Source organism: Ambystoma mexicanum, chromosome 4q (genome assembly GCF_040938575.1).
Source record: "Ambystoma mexicanum isolate Mex_15411 chromosome 4q, UKY_AmexF1_1, whole genome shotgun sequence".
In the NCBI taxonomy this organism is placed as follows: Eukaryota; Metazoa; Chordata; class Amphibia; order Caudata; family Ambystomatidae; genus Ambystoma; species Ambystoma mexicanum.
The window spans coordinates 137,325,666-137,344,744 of record NC_090928.1 but is presented as its reverse complement, the minus strand read 5'-3'; the positions used below and the strand labels follow the sequence as shown (position 1 = coordinate 137,344,744).

The window sequence follows — 19,079 nt, the reverse complement described above, 5'->3', positions numbered from 1 at the left end:
ACGTACCCCGCTCAATCGCGTGTGTAACTTCCCGCGCACCCCCAAAATACACGTACCCCGCTCAATCGCGTGTGTAACTTCCCGCGCACCCCCGAAATACACGTACCCCGCTCAATCGCGTGTGTAACTACCCGCGCACCCCCGATATGCACGTACCCCGCTCAATCGCGTGTGTAACTTCCCGCGCACCTCCGAAATACACGTACCCCGCTCAATCGCGTGTGTCACTTCCCGCGCGCCCCCGAAATACACATACCCCACTCGATCGCGTGTGTTGCTTCCCGCGCACCCCCACAATACACGTGCCCCGCTCGCACAGGCCTGATCGCGTGAGAAACTTCACGCGAACCCCTGAAATACACGTAACCCGCTCCCCCAGGCCCGATCGCGTGAGAAACTTCACGCGAACCCCTGATATACACGTAACCCGCTCCCCCAGGCCCGATCGCGTGAGAAACTTCACGCGAACCCCTGATATACACGTAACCCGCTCCCCCAGGCCCGATCGCGTGAGAAACTTCACGCGAACCCCTGAAATACACGTAGCCCGCTCCCCCAGGCCCGATCGCGTGAAAAAGTTCACGCGAACCCCTGGAATACACATAGCCCGCTCCCCCAGGCCCGATCGCGTGAAAAAGTTCACGCGAACCCCTGAAATACACGTAACCCGCTCCCACAGGCCCGATCGCGTGAAAAACTTCACGCGAACCCCTGATATACACGTAGCCCGCTCCCCCAGGCCCGATCGCGTGAGAAACTTCACGCGAACCCCTGAAATACACGTAGCCCGCTCCCCCAGGCCCGATCGCGTGAAAAAGTTCACGCGAACCCCTGAAATACACATAGCCCGCTCGCACAGGCCCAATTGCTGTATGTTGCCACTTTTGTAATGCGCAGGGACGCTACCGCCTGCCTTCGTGTGGCGGACGTGTTTCGGCTTGTGCGTGTCTTTGGCTGTGCGTGGCTTTGCCCTATTCGATTCCATGAATACGTGTGGTTCGAGTGCGTGTGGGCGTTCCGTCTGCTTCCCTGCAGTACATCCCCAGTTACGCCCTTATTTTCGCGCGTTGTTCCCCATTCTGCGCGTTACGCCCCGTGTCCCGCCCACTTTCTGGTGTATGCGCCGAGGTTGTGCGCTTTCACTTTGCGCGTCGCGCACGCCTTTCGGGATGTTGCAGTGACTTGTGCGCCATGCACGGGTTTGGCGCACATCCCGGGGTGTACACGCGCAGGGACTTCCATGAATCGCACGCGTGCGCATGCGCCTGTTTTGGTCCGCTTGCGCCTGCTTGCGCCTGCTTGCGCGTAGATTTTCAGCGCACGTTTGTTCCATGAATCGGCCCCTTAAATAAGAACATTTTAGTTAACTGATTTCTGCCACCTGTTATCACAGAAATGTTGAACTGCATTTGTGAAGCTGACACCTTTACAACTTTGGATCACACAGCGACGTATCATTAGATCATGCAGTCTTGAATAGACTCAAAGAAAAGGGGTAACCAGAGAGATAACAACATTTAAATACAGAGCAAAAGAGGTGGAACATGTAGGACATGTGATAAATGGGCGGGGTACAAACTGAAAGAAGATTCTATAAAGGCCATCAGGGATGCAGGTTTACTATGAAATAAGGAAGAGATAGTAGCTCAACTTTCAGATAGTAGCTTCACTAAGTACCATGGGCTCAAAATAAGATTGCAGATTTTGTTCACGAATAACAGGGAGGTGGACATGGATTTGGAGGAGGCAGTGGCTTGTGTTCTTAACTTTTCTAATGGAGCAAAATCTAGTCAATCTAGTCAAGAATGCGCAGTAAGTGATCTTTGGTAGACAATTTACCAATAAGAGGGCACCAGTTGATCCATCCTGAGATTGTTGTGGTCAGCTCACGTATTACACGGATGAAGAGGAAAGTGAGGGAGAAATGTTGGTGACCTGGGTTATATATTTTTGTTGAAAGACAAGCTAAGGATTTTTGGCCATGCTGTAACTCAGAAGAAGTTCTTAAACAACAGATTACACCCATTCCCTTTCTTTTCTGGAAATGGCAACACCTAAATATAGATGTGTTGGGCCCATAATTACCATTGGGGAAGAAAGCACATTTTGTTTTGGTGATGGTAGATTTTATTCTTTAAATGGCCAGAGATAAAATTGGTTGCACATGTAACATCAGAGGATATTAAACATTTTCTGGAACAAGTATTTAGGACAGAGGGGTATTCTTCGGAACTTATGAGTGATGATGGGCCCAGTTTCTGCATGAAAGGTGTAGAAAACAATCACCTGCTCTTTATCCCCGATGGCACAGAAAAATGCTCTTGGTGCTTACTTGCTCACTTACTATCGCGCTAGATGCCTGCTTTTGAAGGGTGCATGATGTGAGTAGGGTTGGCTAGTCCAGGCTCCTTGCCTCTACCTCCTGAAAAAGCTAGACCTGATTTCACAAAAATGTTCAACAATTCCTCACTTCTTATAACTGTACTTGTTTCCCCAAGAAGGAACCGTGAACTTATGCCCAACGGACTGGCAGAGAGAGTAGAGGAAGTGAGAAACCCTTAAACCTGAGAGACTGTTAGATTGGGAATAGGGTGTGCGAATCCCCATAGCCTAAAGAACTGAGAAGCAGAACTCCCTTCAATTGACATTGTTTTCTTCTCCAATGACCTGAAGAGCTATATTTCACTTCAGGAATTTCAGATTCTCCTCTTTCATTGTCATAAGCCACCTCATAGTGCTAATTGCTGGAAGCACATGTATTTTGTTACCAAAAGGTTATTGCCTGACAGCATTATTAACGAGACAAGTCTGCTCTGTTGCATTTTGCTTATGTTCCCTACATTGTATTCTTCTGCTAATGAAGGTCAATGCTTGATCAACTGTGGATTTAGGCTTACTCATGACAATGCCATGGTGTGAAAGATCTATATGCACCATACATGTCTTACTTTACTCCAGAGACCTCTGCCCAGGACTGTACAGAGAGCCCCTGTGAATGTCACAATGCACTTTTGTCTGTAGGGGGTTGAATTAATTGTTAGAGGTTAAATCATTAAAAGGTGTTCTAATTATCTCATATCATGTTACAAAATTCCCACAGTGCCTACTGAGCCCTAATAAGTCAGACCAACTAACAGCAAACAGAAGGGATGTAACCTAGCAGTTCTGGCTGAACTGCTCCTTGGGGTGGGACCCGGCCGGATTTGCATATGATCTTTCCCCTTTCTGTAATGGCTTGGCAGGTGAAGAATGATGGACTGGATGGATGCCCAGAGCAATTGCCAAAGGTTTCAAATGAATTCTAAACCATCCAGCCATTACCTTTCTGTTTAGCTTCCTCTTTGATATAATTACTTGCCAAGACGTGGCATACTTAAAAGGTCAAAAGAACAAGGGAGAAAATGAAACCTTATGGCACACCACATTTGAGGGCCTCAAAACATTTTTTTTATGTAGTACATGATTTAGTTTGGTACACACTTTTCATGAAAAGGAAAAAGAAAACAAATTATCAGCATTCCATTTCATTTCATGTTGATCTTCTTTCAGAGCCGTTGTGTTAAAACTATACATTTAAGATACAAATTCATACTTTCTTATTCTCAATCAATTTAAGAATTACTTCAAAAATTTGCATACAGCGATTGGCATGGCTCGATGGTCTCCAAAAATGAGTTTGGACCAGCATTCTTCAAGTGAAGCTGTTTTTAGACCTTTGAGAAATTCCAGCAAAACGTGTGTCCTAAGTAACTTTATGGCCGTGCATTGCAGCAATAAATGTTTTACTGTTTCAATGTGATTCCTGTTTTGGCATAAACGCCAGCAAACATTAGAACCTCTCTTGTTGTTAGAACATTCTGCCGTATTCTCATGAAAAAGTCTCTTAATTGAGTGCTCTGGAATTTGGCTAAATAAATATTCTCTCATACAACAGGGTAGTTGATCATTTGTATGTGGATCATAGATATTGAGTGTGGATTCAATCCTGTCTCTGGATTATCTTTTTCGTCTTTTATGGATTTGTTATTAGCAGATCCTCAATGATTTCCAGATGTTGCAACCAGGCCTGACAGGAATGTTTCCACTTCATGCACATCCAATCATGTTCACTGTTAAGATTGGGGGATAGGATTTGAGATGGGAGTAGATCATCAGGCATTATACACTTGCGATAGAACGATAAGGATTTCCATGGCACAATTGAATGTAATCCTAATTCAAACCATACTGATACAATCGGGTTGCTCATGGGAAGCTGTAGTACTTTCTTCTAAAACACACCTTCTATGATGTTCCAAAAGTTCCTTGAAAAGGTTCAGTGCTGATTGATATGATATGATATTTTATTTATATCGCGCTCGTACACAAGTGAGATTCCTCTAGAAATTCTGCTCCATAGGTGACAATAGGCATGACCTTTTGTTTATAGAAGGTGATAATAGGCGTTATGGTAAATTTACAGTATTTGTTGTTGAACACGCGAGCCACTGTTGTCAATGTTCTGTTCTTCGATCTGATTGCAGTCATTCAGCCTCTCTCGTCCATGTTCCAGCTGATCTGAGCACCTAGGTAGGTAATTGACTGAACTCCACCCAGTTCTTGATTTTCCAAGAACCAAGATTGGGTTGATGTGTTCTGGCGTTTCATGTTTGATTTTCACGAATGTGCTTCTTTCAATGAGTTCAGATGAAAACCAGTTCAAGAAGAATCCACATAATCTCGTGGGGATGAACAAGATATCATTAGCACCTTGGGCTGGGGAGCCAGCCAATCAGGTGGCTAGAAACGCAGGCTTGAACCGCTGATACAAACCCACTTTCCAAGCCACCTGATGGCTGGCTCTCCCTGCCGCCATCTTCCCCCCCACTCACAGTCCCATTTTTTTCACACCCCAACTCCCCTACTTACCTTAATTTGGCAGCTGTGGGTGCTGCCGCCACATCCGCTCCTTCCCTTTGCCTCCCGCACGCCACCATGGAAAGGGAAGAGCGGCACCAAATGGAGACCTTCTTCTCTTTCTATGGCAGCCCTCTTGGAAAAGGATGTTCCTTCCTACAGTGGGACATCATGTGCTTCCCGCTGTAGGAAGGAAAATCCTTTTTTTTAGCACCCCAGGTTATCGCTTTGGCAACCCGGGGTTCTAAAGCCCTTCATCCCTGTTCCAGCCCCTGGAACGGGTGATGAATGCCGCTACTACTACTACTACTACTACTACTACTACTAATAATAATAATGATAATAATAATAATAATAAGACTAATAATAGTAATTTTCCCATAGAGTGCCCCATGTACGATTCTTCCCATGTGTAAGTGCTGTATAGACAGGCGTTATTATTACCCAATTTAATGGTACTTCGTTAGTTAAACCCGGAAGGATGAAGCGCTGAGTTTGCTTTGTTGCATGATTCAAACTTGCAAAGTGTAAGCTTAGGCAAGTGCTTATTGGACAATTAAGAATTTAATTTATGTTATATTGGCGACCTGTTAGAAAGCAACAACACTTCAATGAGTTCTCAGAAAGGGTGTGGTTTGAGTGAGGTATAAAGTTGGATACCCAATTAGAAGCTTACATGTTTTTTTAAAGGTACACCTAATGCTACCTTTGGAGACAAAGTAGACAAAGTTAAAATGCCCTCAGATAGGAAGGCATGGATGATCTTCAAAAGTAGGAAAGATTAAATAAAAACACCTTTTTTGTAAGGGTTGATTAATGACATCCTCCCATGAATGATAAAAGTAAAGTATTTGCAAGGTGTCCTTTATGTGTGAAGGTTTGTAAGTTAAACAAAATAGGTAGGGATCACAGTGGTACAGAGAGTGGTGATCTTTCTTGTTTATTTTGCTTATTTACCGAATTTTCTGAAGGCAATTTCAGAGGAGTTCTAAGTGAGAGAGAGGGCAAGTGATGACGAAACCTCACATTAAATCTAATAAGCAACGCAGGCAACAAAGGTAGAGTCAAGGGGGGCGCACTTATCAGTTGTGGGAATGATGAATAAGGGGAGGGGGCATCCCAAGATGGGGGGGAACATCATTGACAGCTGCACCAGTTAACTCGTGTTGTGTGTGCAGGTGCGGCTTGATGACATTCCGGAACAAAGAAGGGGTGGGGAGCACCCAGGAGGTGGCTTGAGGTGGCTGGGGGGATAGAGACCCTGGGACAGCGGCAACAGGCAGCAGGGGTAGCACAGTAGAATATGAACCATGCAACAGCCATAATTACATACAGGCTGCAGGCGGCAGGTAAGTAAGCCACTTCAGTTTTCACACTGACAGACCCCGTATTTCGGGGCAGACATGAATTTCTCAAGCACTGAGCCCTAGCAGCATGCTGGAGAAATATTGCAAACCCACCATTCCCAGGAGGCTGTAGTCGCTGGTAGATGGGTCCAGCCAATACTTTCGAGGTCAGTGAGCCAGGCTCCTGGCCACTCACTGGGAAAGGAAGATACTCAGTTAATAAACACTGGTAAAAACATTCATCTTTGATTCATAACACACGTATAAAAACCACGAGGGTGCCACTGTGCATTATTTTGTTCTCAGACATTGGGAGTAATATACAAACAATATTCAATTCCACAAATGGCTGAGGAGGGAACGTTCGATATCAGGATAATAGAACATATGTTCTCATACCTGCTGGCGATATACAAAGGATCCAAACTCAAGTGCAGGCAAAATATTCTAGGGCTTTGGAAGCTCTATGAACAGAGAATGAAAGAACCCAAAAAGAAGGGCAAACAGACAAAACAGTGACATGACAGAACTCCCAGCGTTCCACCCCCTCCCTATTGGTATCCAACATTAAAACCTGCCGCAGGGTACACCAACCCTTGGGGCATCTTCCCAGTAAGGGGGGACTCAAAGAGGAGGGCATATCCAGGTAACAAAAAGAAAAGGGTGACCAAAAATACCTATCAAACATAGAAAAATGCAGGCAGCGACAGCTGGATATGCTGTTCAAGGAAGCGGAAAGAGTAATAGAGAAGGAGGTGCAGAGAAAGGAGAAGGGGACCTTTGGGGGAGGAGATGGATGGATATCAGCAAAGATAACATTTGAATTGGATAAAGAGAAGTCTGACCAGGGGGAGGAAGAGATGGACACACTTGATGAAGAGTGCAGCGTCTCAACAGAGGAGGAGGAAGTAGTAGTTAGCATGGAGGACGAAGACCCCTAGGGGACAGAGACGCAGAGGAGATAGAAGCAAAGGAAGCAGGGAGAAACAGGGGAAAGGAGCATGCACTGGTCGATGATCCTCCACCAAAGAAAAGCAATGATAGGGATGACAAAAGTGAATAGAAGAGAATGGAACATAGGGACCCGGACAAGCCAAATGTCCCTACTACAGAATGGGAAGGGGGATGCACACTGGACAATGGACAGAGACAGTTTGATCTACAGCTTGCCCTCCCTTAAGGCGGGAGCGAGTACGTGGATAGATACACTTAAGAAGGAGACAGCCGGCGATTGGGGATATGAAGAGCTTTTTTGCAGCAATAATAGAGGAACGGGTGGACAAAATATGGGAACAAGAGGGCTACAACAGGGTTAAACTAAGTACCAACATACACAATGGTGTGCTCTTTAACAACTGTTGCGCACATGTTCACCAATATCAGCAGAACTTGTTTGTTATTCATTTAAACCCAGTCCATTCCACTGGATTATACTTACCTGTATTGTCTTCCCAATATCCCTGGGTACTCTATCCCCATATTTTTGTCATTCATATGTTATTAAATACATTAAGTCAAAAACATGTGCTTCTATTGACTTTCATATGTGTTAAACTATTGGATTGGTGTGACCTCTCACTCTTAAATTTTGTTTTGTTTACTTAACTACGCCCATCTGGGTTTTTCAGGGCATAGCCAGGTGCCCTTACATTTACTCTTTGACACGTGGGCCAGGAAGTGTAGCTGCTCTAATGCTACATTCAGTTAATTTCTGGTCATTACTGGCTCCTCTGTGCTATTTTGTCTCCATAACAGGTAGGTGGGAGAAAGAGAACACTCCCAATGTCCCAGAACTCCTTCTCTTCCTGAGGTGCTACTCCTTGTATTTCAAATAGCTGAACAATGGGCAGAGCATTCAATGATTCAGTTGTATCAATGATTCAGTTGGTCCTTTTTTACCCTTGCACCATCATAGGTACTTTCTCTGTTGTGCCCAGATATAATATGGTAGTCCCTTCAGGCAGGTAGGTCGCTTCTTTTGCTGCTTTGTCGGCCATCTAATTCTCTTGGGAAATAAAATCCTGACCGCCTGTGTGGGTACAGCTCTTTATTATTGTTACCTCTATGGGGACTAGCAATACCCCAATTAGCTGCTTCAACAACTGTGCATGCTGGACAGGGCACCCATCACTTCTGCTGAACCCCTTCATTTCCCATCTTGCTAACCCTGAGTGCACTGTGGAGGTGACGTAGGTAGAATCGGAGAATATGTTGACCGTGTGCCCCTCTCACATGTCTAAAGCTCTTTTTAGGGCCACCAATTCAGCCACCTGTCCTGAGTAGTGAGCCAGGAATCGTTCCTGCAAACAAATGCAAAACTCCCCCCTTATGTGGCACACCACTGCGGCACCCATATACCTGCATCTCGTGTTGCAGATGAACCATCAACAAAGATCAAGTCCCCTCCCTCTATTGCTTCCTCCTTCATCTTGGTGTTCCCCTACAACTTGTCCATATAGGATGTGCAGCCGTGAACGTACTCTCCCTGTTCACTGGGTTATGCTATAAATTCTGCTGGGTTTACCACGTGACATCTAACTATTTCAATTGCTAGGTTGGTCAACATTACCTCAAATCCGGGGGACCTTTGAATTGTCAACGTTGATTTTGACTTCTCTAGTATTGCGAAGAGTGAGTGCTCCACGTACAAAACTACGGGGAAACCCATTGTTATCATTGCTGCCTTCTCTATTGAAAATGATACAGCTGCTTCACTGGGTCTAGCAGTCCGCTGTAGTACACAGTAATTTATTTACTTATCATTTGTCTTCTCGATCACAGTTATGTGGGCGTATTTTGTGTAAATAAATATAAGCATGAGTACAACACATTACTAATCCTTATATAAGAGCACACGCTTCTTAAATAGCCTTCACCCAATGAAGCGTATCCTGGCAACCATATTTAAATGGGTTACTGAATTTAATGTGTGTTTAAAATTAACAATGGTACCTCTCACACATCACAATGTCAGAGCCTTTACCTTACCAGCGCTGGGATGGATTTATTTTTCAGTTAGCAGTTGTTGATAGCGACACCATCCCAACATTCACCTCTTTTACATTTCCTGTGCTGCATTGTATTAGGTTTCTAAGATTAATTTCTGATTTATATTGTCTTAATGCTGCCTTGAACTTCTGGATTTGTTTCTGATCAATTCAGTCTGAATTTTGCCTTAGGGTTAGGCTTGATTGATAACGTTTGCTTTTTAACTTGTTTTTATTGGTTTTCAAGATGATTTTACTAACAACCCCACCCACCTTCTCCCTCCCTCCTTCCACACAGTCTGAGTCAGAATAGTTGGGTATACATAGAGTAGTACTTTTGAGTTTCCCATTCATTACGATATGTTCGAAATGTTCAGGTTTTGGAGGCACCATTGTTGCACATAGTCCCCTTCAAGAAAGTCCAATATCTCGCCCCCATGGTTCCTGAATTTGTCCCTTTCTCCTTGGATTCCATATGTTAACAATTCCAAGGCTACAATGCCTCATATTTTACAGAGCCATTCAATGTTAGTTGGGGGGCAGGCTCGCTGTTTCCATTTCCTAGCAGTCACAAGCCAAGCCGCTATCACTAGAACCATACAGGCTTTTCGTAGGTGGTTTGTGGGGATTTTCAATTCAGGGTCCATTATCCCACACAGCCATTCTTTAGGGGTGTACCTTTGAGGGCCTTTGATCATCTGCTGTACTTGGTTGATCACCTCTCCCCAAAAAGGCTCTAACGCCGGACACTTCCACCAAACATGTCTCCAGTCCACCTTCCCAGAGCTCCCTCTCCAACATTCTTGGGATGTGTTTGGGTATATACTATTTAACCTTTCTGGTGTATAGTGCCATTGGAACATGACTTTGTACCAGATTTGTTTCGTCTGTATGGATATCGTAAGTTTGGTAATGTCCTACCAAAGATGTTCCCAATTTGGTCTCGCTATTGCTTCCCCCAATGTCTTCTCCCATCTATTATTGTATGACCATATAGAATTATGTCCCTGCCCCATTAGGAGTGAGTATAGGTGCAAGATTAGTTGTTTATCCCCTGAGTGCGTCGTTATGAATTTCCCGCATGGAGTGAGGATAGTTGCTGTTGCCATTTTGATATTGGGCTGCATCAGCCATTAACGTAATTGGTAATATTCCAACCTATCTCTTTCAGTCAGGTCTGGAGTGGCCTTACACTCATCAAATTTCATAACACCCCACCCCACCATGTCTCACCACTTTCATATATCCCTTTGCCCTCCATCTTCGGAATATCCCCTGTCTCGTGCCGGGGGAGTATTGTGGATTGTTGTAGAGCGGGGTGAAGTGAGAGGACCACGATGACAGGTACCCTTTCAATCGGAGACAATCCCAAACATTACACGTTGCCGATGAGTATCTGGCTATGCCTGATATTTTGGGGTTGATCCTGTCTCTCTAGCCATAAAAGCCCTGCAAGCTGCATCGTTGCCAGTGCGCAATACATCCTTGCCCATTGCCTAGTTCTATCTTCCGAGACCCATTCCTTTATTACTCTAAGTTGAGCTGCCTCATAGTACTTTATGAAGTCCCAGTCCACCTCGTAGTTTGGCGGCCATCGTGGTGTCCATAGCCAGTCTCTGTTTTTTATATTGCCATATGAATTGAGATATGATTCTATCACGCAATCTGAAGAACATCTTTGGTATTGCAATGGGGAGCACTTGGAAAGGATATAATAGTCTTGGCAGTATGATCATTTTGATTGTAGCTATTCTCCCCAGGCAGGAGATTTGTAGGGGGGTCCATACCTTGAGCTCTGCTTTGTTTTTAGTTAGGAGTGCCGGGTATTTTGCTTCTTAAAGTTCGGAGATCAGTGATGTCAGTTTTATGCCGAGGTAGGCAACGGTGCCCTTTTCCAAGTTGAACGGCCCTGCCAATGTGGCCTGCCGGTTACAGAGACTATGGGGCCCCAGCCACAAGAGCTCTGACTTGGTATGGTTGATTCTTAGCCCAGAAACCTTTTCCACCTCTTCCATGACCTGAACCAGGGCCAGAAGAGAGGTGTCACATTCTTTCAGAGTCAGCAGCATGTCATCTGCGAAGGGCACCACTTTATGTTCCTCCCCCCTGGACCATATACCTTGAATCGCTGTGTTACTCCTAATTGTAGCCAAGAGTGGTTCTACATACATTGCGTACAGAATGGGTGACAGCGGACATCCCTGCCTTGTGCCGCGTGTGACGGAGATCTTATTGGACAAGTGGAAGTTAATTGAAAGCCTCATTGAGGGGTCTGTGTAATTCGCCTTCACCTTCAGTACGAACTTAGGTCCCAGACCCATCTCATATAAAGCTTCCATCAAGAAAGACCACTCCACCCGGTCAAAGGCCTTTTCAGCATCAAGTGCTAGTATCAGTGGCTGTTCCCGCTTCACCCCCCCACCATCTCAATTAGGTGTGCCACTCGCAAGTGTTATTCCAAGTGTGATGTCCCTTTATAAAACCTTATTGGTCTGTATCTATCAACTCCAGGAGGAGGGGTGTGAGTCTAGCTGGTAGCACCCCTTTAAAGATCTTAGCATCCAGGTTCAGTAAGGCTTTAGGACGGTATGAGCTACATGCCGGCAGGTCTTAGTTAGGTTTAGGGAATACCACTACTTTCACCTCCATCATTGATTGTGTCACTATTCCCACCGTCCTATAGAGTTGAAAAGCTCAGCTAGTCTGGGGCTCAGTTTCTGGGTGTATTTCTGATAGAAACCCACTGGGAATCCATCCGGTCCCGGCGCTTTATTAGATGGAAGATATTTTATTACTGCCTCTACCTCCTCAGATATTTCCTCTTTCAGATGTTCACTATCTTAGGGTGTGATTTTGCCTAGGTGGAGGGTGTTGAAGTAATAGTTCACTGCGGTCCGATAAGCCTAGTCTGAGGAGTACAACTTCCCATACAATTTCTCAAAGGAGCTTATTAATGAAGTTTTAATGCTGCCTTGAGATTAGCTTTTGATGAGTGCAGTTTTAATTATGGTTTTCTAGGAATAGTTCATGATTATTGTACATTCCATTAAGTATGTTGAGAGGTACACAGGGTGAGACTCATCATGTGGTTTATTTATTGCTTTTCTTGCTGCTGCAGATGTTGGGAGGTTCTGGGAACGGTACTATGATTGAGCGGTAGTGCTGAAGCTGTCTTCGAAAGCTGTAAACAAAATGGTGGTGCCAGTGGTACAGGAAGAGTGGTTGCTCTGGAGAGCTTGAATTGAAAGAAAGAAGGTAAGTTGTCACTAAAATACCAGGGTTGTCCTCTTATGTACAGGTCTATACAAAGTGGCCAATGAGAATTGAGTCCTTTCCCTTCTGCATTCTCCAGTGATGTACGCCTGACCTATTGCCCAATGTATGTCCTGCAAGAGTTCCTGTCAGTGGCCCTAGTGGTCTCAAAAGCCCTGCATGTGCCCTGAGGTGACCACCTTGTTCAAAGAATCTGCATCTGTGTGGCTTGTCTGATATGTGTGACTGTGATGAGGGCCATGACAAGGGGTTTGTGAAGTAATGCCTATTCCTTTTACCTGTCTATGGCTCCATTCTCCTACCCTCATTTTTTGTGTTTTTTTGGGGGGGTAATGTTGTCAATTTTAAGCCATCTTGAATGTCTCTGAAGTATTGTTTCAGGAACCTGAGTCAGTCATGATATCAAACATAAAGAATTTGCCAGTGAAGGACCAAAAACCTTCTGTGCATTAGTGATCTTTATGTAGGTCTATGTTAAATCATCATTAGTTAGCTTCCTTGTGTATATCATTACATTAAATGACCACTGAAATTGGAGAGTGATCTGAGATAAATATATAGCTCATGTTGATGGAAACTAGGGAAGATGATAATGATTTGATCAGGTGTCTGTAGTTAATTCTACATAGGGATTCATGTACCGGGGACGTAGAAGAAAACGATTTGTCATGAAAGGGTCTCTGAGAGACTTACAGGCCCACTTCCTTTGTGCATGCTAGAAAGGTCGCATTGGGCCTCATTACGAGGTTGGTGGTAACCCACCGGTGCTACCTGCATGTTGCCGCCAACCCCGTAACACCATTACCTCCGCCAGATATCCCGGTGGCACCGGGTTATCACAAGTGGCAGCGGTAACGGTTAGTACCCATTTCCATGGAGTTCCATAGGACTCCATGGAAATTGGGACACGGAAGCACCAGCACCGTGGCTAACGATGTCGGTGCATCCGTGAAAACAATGCCAGTAGGGGCAGAACTCCCGGCAGGACAGGCCTGTCGGGGATCGGTGGCCCCTACCGGCATCGTTGTAGTATGGCAGTCCAGAAAGGGTGCAGGTACGTTGGTACCAGCACCCTTATATCCGGATAGCCATACTTATAATGAGGCACATTGTGTGTTCTGTGAGGGGTCTAGGAATGTATGGCAAGTGTATACTTGTAGTCCATTCATTTATTGTGGGCCCCACTCAGAATTAAATTACTTTTATTCCCTGTACATTTTTGTTCAAGTACATCATAACCATAAGGGCAGTAGAAGAATAAAATAGGTACAATTTCAAAAATGTCAACATTCTAATAAAAAGATGAAAAAAAAAAGAATACAATAAAAGAATAGAAAAAAAGGTTGGAACTTCAGATAAATCTCTACTATTAAACGAGTGATAACTCTTGGTACTGCATTCGAGAAGAACAAATTATAATACTTAGCCTATTTAATTTGGAAAATGACCTTCATTATCAGTTTGCTCCCACCACCATTATTCAACTTAACTGCAAGATAAGATTGGCATGCCCAGGAGTAGAGCCTTGACTGTCAGGAAGCATTACTTAAACTGAATGTGAATGTGTAAAGGAAGCCGTGAAGATTAAATGAATTGATGGTGATGAGGCCAATGCTACAGACATTCACCACCAACCAAGAAGCAGGCAGTAAAACAGAACTCAGGGGATTAAGTGCACTTGCCAGAAGAACAGAAAAAAGAGCATTTCCTCTATCCCCTCTAGAATTCAGGCTTGTAGCACGGACTGAAAATTAGGTAGTGGAAAAAAGGTATTTTAAGATTCTTAACAATGTTAAGAAGGAGAAAAATCTCTGCAAAAACTTTGAATCAGATTGGGGGGACTAAGGCTCCATCAAGGGGCTCTAGATGCATCTTGAAGATTTGAAAAAAACAGCAGCAGCTTAACCCCTGCTTAACCATCATAGCTTGCCGTTAATAATGAGCTGCTGTAACGCCCCATAAGATTGCAGCTTGACGATTAGTGGCCCTGAGGCCAGGACAGCCGGGACTGGGGTGTTTTTACAAAGGTCTTCACGTGCCAATAGGTCCACCTAAGGAACTGACCCACTGACGCTTCAGGGAGAACGTGTGAGCTCATTCTGCTGCTAAGCTACCAAGCATTTGGGCTTCTAATTTTGATAGCAACCGGTTGTGCCTTGAACTGGATGTTTTCTCATGAGGAGTAAGGGAGTTGGGAGACGGACTATGGGAGCCCCTTGAGTTAGTCGAATGTTCCTTGCTCTCCTGACTGGATGGTATTTAAATTGATTGACTTTCCTTTTAACCAATTGATTTTGAAGCTTTTAAATGTCTTCTTCTTAACTTGTGGTTCTGCAAGAAGTATTATTTATTTGTATTTTCATATTCTGTGTCCCTGTTGTGTAGAGACTTCATTGCTTTTGCCGTGCAGGGTAATATCTTGTGCTGATTGAGTGGGTCCTGGTGGGGCACTGAGGGAAGTTCATCAAAGACGCTTTGGAAGGACTGGGATGTTAGTGTATCAGTGATTAAGAAACCGACTTCATAAACATCACCTACAGTCAATAATTATATGAAAAGGGAAGGCCAACGGCTCCATCTCACCCCCAACCCAGAAACAAATCAAAGCACATGCATAAAGTGTTAAAACCCATAAACGAAGTAAATGTGCTGATTTCAGAAATACTGGGCCTTTTAGAGGACATTTCTGTCCCGGTCTATCCAATGGGCTTACTAATAATAGCAGTCTGCAAAGTGTTGGCTTATAAAATTCTGTTAATGGTTTTTATACCCAAATTGTGAAGGAAATGGGCATCCATGCTCTTTAAAACAGTGTTGCCCAGGACAATAAAACAGACATATTTCTTTTTTATTGTGCATTTGGTTATCACAAACCTTAAACACATTGAGTAACAAAAATCTGTCATAAAATTCATCAGAAGTACATAGAGAAACATAAAAAAAAACATAAAAACATATAAATACATTCAAATATCGCATCTAAAAAAATTAAAGTAAGAAGATACCTAAGACAATTCATTTAGCAATTTTACAAGGTACTATTATAATAGCCATCATAGGTTTTTTCTATATATAAAAAGCAGACGCAATAATCACAGTCGATTCAGCATAATATATCGTACTCCTAAATTGATCAGTATTAATAAAATCCATGTTTACTACAAATGAACCATAGCCTTTCTCATATAATTTGGGCATGTTCCCACAGGCTGTAAGTATATATATGTCCATGTCGGTTTTACAGAATCTGCAAAATCACTCCTTGTAGGGTGTACTCGTCCAGCCACCCATATTTTCTTTACTAGGAAGAATGTTAAGTCTTAAATATGCAATAAAATGTTTTAATTCAAGACTACCTGCTTTAATTACATAGCTACAAGGGGAATTCTAACAAAAACTCTGAGTTGCGAATGAAGCATATTTTTTTTGTTATGCAGGTAGCAATGGCTGGAATTTATGTCCCATGGTATGGTTTTGGCTTTCATGTCCTCAGCCATGGTGGCCGAGGTAACCAAGTCTTGCAAAGAAAGTCCAATTTCAGACAAATAATTAGTCATGGTTGCCTCTATTTCTGAAAAGAGGGTACAAGAAGACTGTTTCAAATAGAGACCTAACAATCTATTATGATGACGATTAATCAGACAAAAAAAAAAGTACACATTTGCCTTGCTCTAGTAACCATAATGATCTAAGCGATGGGAACCCAAACTCCAGCCTCAGCGCCTGCACCAGCACAGACACGGCTACTCGGATAATTGAACAAAGTAATTTGCTCTTCAGACGCTCTGACCATGTCATTTGAATTACTTTTGAAGAATCAGTACCAGGGACAATGCTGGTTTTGTATATATTGATCAATCCATCAATATTATGTCCTCCCTTGCTGTTGACGTATCTCTTAAGTACTTGCCATTTTATAAGGATTTTGCCCATAACATAGGCATAATGATGTCATTGATTCTGGTGAGTCCTCATCAGACCCCCAAGATACATATAGTTGTTTACAATTTCTAGAGGGTCTTCATCAAGTTTCCACACAAACGTGTTCTTAGTACTGGTAGTATGACCCACTATTAAGACCTTGGTCTTAGCTACATTAATTTAAAGATTATTTTCTTTAGAATAGGCCAGCAGTGCATCAATAGAGGGCTGGCGGCCTATGGGGTGTGGTCAAGTAACACAGTATCATCTGCGTATCCAAGCCAGGAAACATGTTCACCCCCTAATTTGGGAGGGAAATTATTAACTTCTCTCAGAACCTTGGCCATATCTGATACATAAAGGTTATAAAGGGGGGGAAGGGTGCAACCCTGCTTTAATGCTTTATTAGTGGAAATGGGCAGCTTAGTAATGCCCTCCTGGTTCAAACGTACCATTGCTAATGTGACTGAGTAAAGTTTTTTGATGAAGTAGAGCAAGCACGGCTCAATTGCCCAAGCCCAAATCTTCTCCCATAGCCTGGCTCGGGGGACTGTGCCAAATGCCTTACTGAAGTCCACCAAGCAAAGGTAAAGTCTCTTTGACTTAGGACATGCAGCCTCTGACATTAAGCAATGTATGGCACATATATTAAGCTTGGTGGAATGCTCCTTTCGGAATCCTGTTTGTACTTTGTTAAGCAGACCCTGTCTTTCAGCCCATGGATTGATTTTCCTCAGTAATAACATTGCAAAAATCTTCAGGCTACTATCCATCATTGCCAGGAGCCTATAATTGTCCGGGCAGCACCTATCTCCTGTTTTAAAGACTGAGATTAGCACTGTCATCCACCAGCTCTCCAGTATATTACCAGTATTTATGATCTTATATAACAGTTTTGACAGGGTAGTCGGCCACAACTATGGATTTACCTTCATACCAGCGTTCGCCAGACCATCAGGTCCCGGAGCTCAGCAGTAATTGAGTTTCTTAATAATGAGTACTAAATCATCTATATCAAATACCAACTTTTGCTCCACATCCAGATGAAAGAGTATCGCAGGATCATATGCGATGTCAGGATCAAAAACAAGGGTTGGATTGCATTAGACCATGCCAAACCCGAGACAACATTATCTCCCTGTTCAGTCCGAGCAGCAGTACAATGCCTAATTAGGCACCAAAACCATTTGTTATCATTGCTCCTCAGGAGCTTAAACAAGAGCATCCAGTTAGCATTGGACAAAGAGGCTGTATGGACTTTGAGCTAATTTTTGTAAGGTGTGGCTAAATTGGACACAATGCTTATTTTCTCAGAAGTAGGGATAGTTATGTCTCTCCTGATCCTAGCTGTGTCATGGCAGTATTCCCTTCTTTTAATTTGGATAAGCATATTGAAGGGACCATGTTCCGGAGCAGACCTAACAGTATACTTGCAAGATAGCCCAAGGTGTTCACCCAGTATGCTCATAAGCTCACTGAAGTCCCAATCATGGCATTCCTACCAGCCTAAAAGTGAAACTTCCCTATCAAGGACATATTTATGAAACTTGCTAAGATTTTATCCAGTCCAAAGAATACGGTTCCCTTGGGAATTAGTCGTAACACAGTTACCAATACTTCTGCTGTACCTAATTTTATCCAACGATGTAGTCCATTTCAGAATAGCATGATCACTGTATCCAGTATGATGAGTACTCAACTCACTGAAGCGACCTGCTGTATCAAAGTCTGCAAAACTGTAGTATAGGCAAGAGTAAACTCTGCAATTCATCCAAGTAGGACAGGGAGTCCCCCTAAACCTCCCCTTATGTTAAGACATGCCAGATCTTGTGATTACGTGTACCCCACTCCAAATTTCCTGTTCCAGATGTATCTCATGGTTCTATGCAGGAATAGCCACTCCAGTTATTATCTGTAGCAGCCAGAGGGTCATACAGGGTGGGAGAATTAAAGTCCCCACCCAAGATCACTTTTTCCTTCGGACACTGTTCAGCCCAGGAGGATATTAAGTCCTCTACCACCTTTATTCAATCAGTGTGTCCTCTTCTGTTAGGGGGAGCATATATGTTCACCCAAACAACATGTATGGGCACCCAAAGACAAAGGGTGTCGGAGATGACCGCAGGTAAGATGTAAGAATTGTGGGGGCCACTGTTGAAGGGTGTCAGTGTGAGATAGACATGTACACCAATGGCTAATCCTCCTGTTGTATTACCCCTCAGAAGACTAATTGCTGGATGACACAGAACTTGAAACCCTTCAATATGGAAATCATGAGTGAGCCAGGTCTCTTGCAACATAATACCTCAGATTTCATAATGTAGTCACGTCCTCCCAAATGCCTCAAAAAGAAACTATATCCCCGGGTGTTCCAGCACATACAATCAATGTTGGACTTGGCTTCATTATATCAATGATTACCAAATCTCAACGTGTAAGGTATCCATTATGTGACTCGCTTTTGGCCATTCACTGTATTTGTAGGAGTCATTAATGAGGCTTGTAGACTCTCCATCTCAGTAATTACAGCAGTCAAGATTGGGCTCACTCGATTGACCTGCATTGTGTTGATAGTATTTTTGATTGGGGAACTGATTACATGTTTCCTACAGACTGTGAGAATGTATCCCATCTTATTTATTTCCATATTACAACT

General features: G+C 43.5%; 1 protein-coding gene across 1 annotated transcript in view; it reads left to right on the top strand.

Annotated features, from left to right (window-relative positions):
* Positions 1-19,079, top strand: part of LOC138467549 (maestro heat-like repeat-containing protein family member 1) — a 796,923-nt gene that overhangs the window by 84,186 nt on the left and 693,658 nt on the right. The window contains exon 2 of the mRNA XM_069607658.1: positions 12,348-12,484. The gene's annotated coding sequence lies outside the window, so the exon portion shown is untranslated. The remainder of the gene's footprint in view (positions 1-12,347; positions 12,485-19,079) is intronic.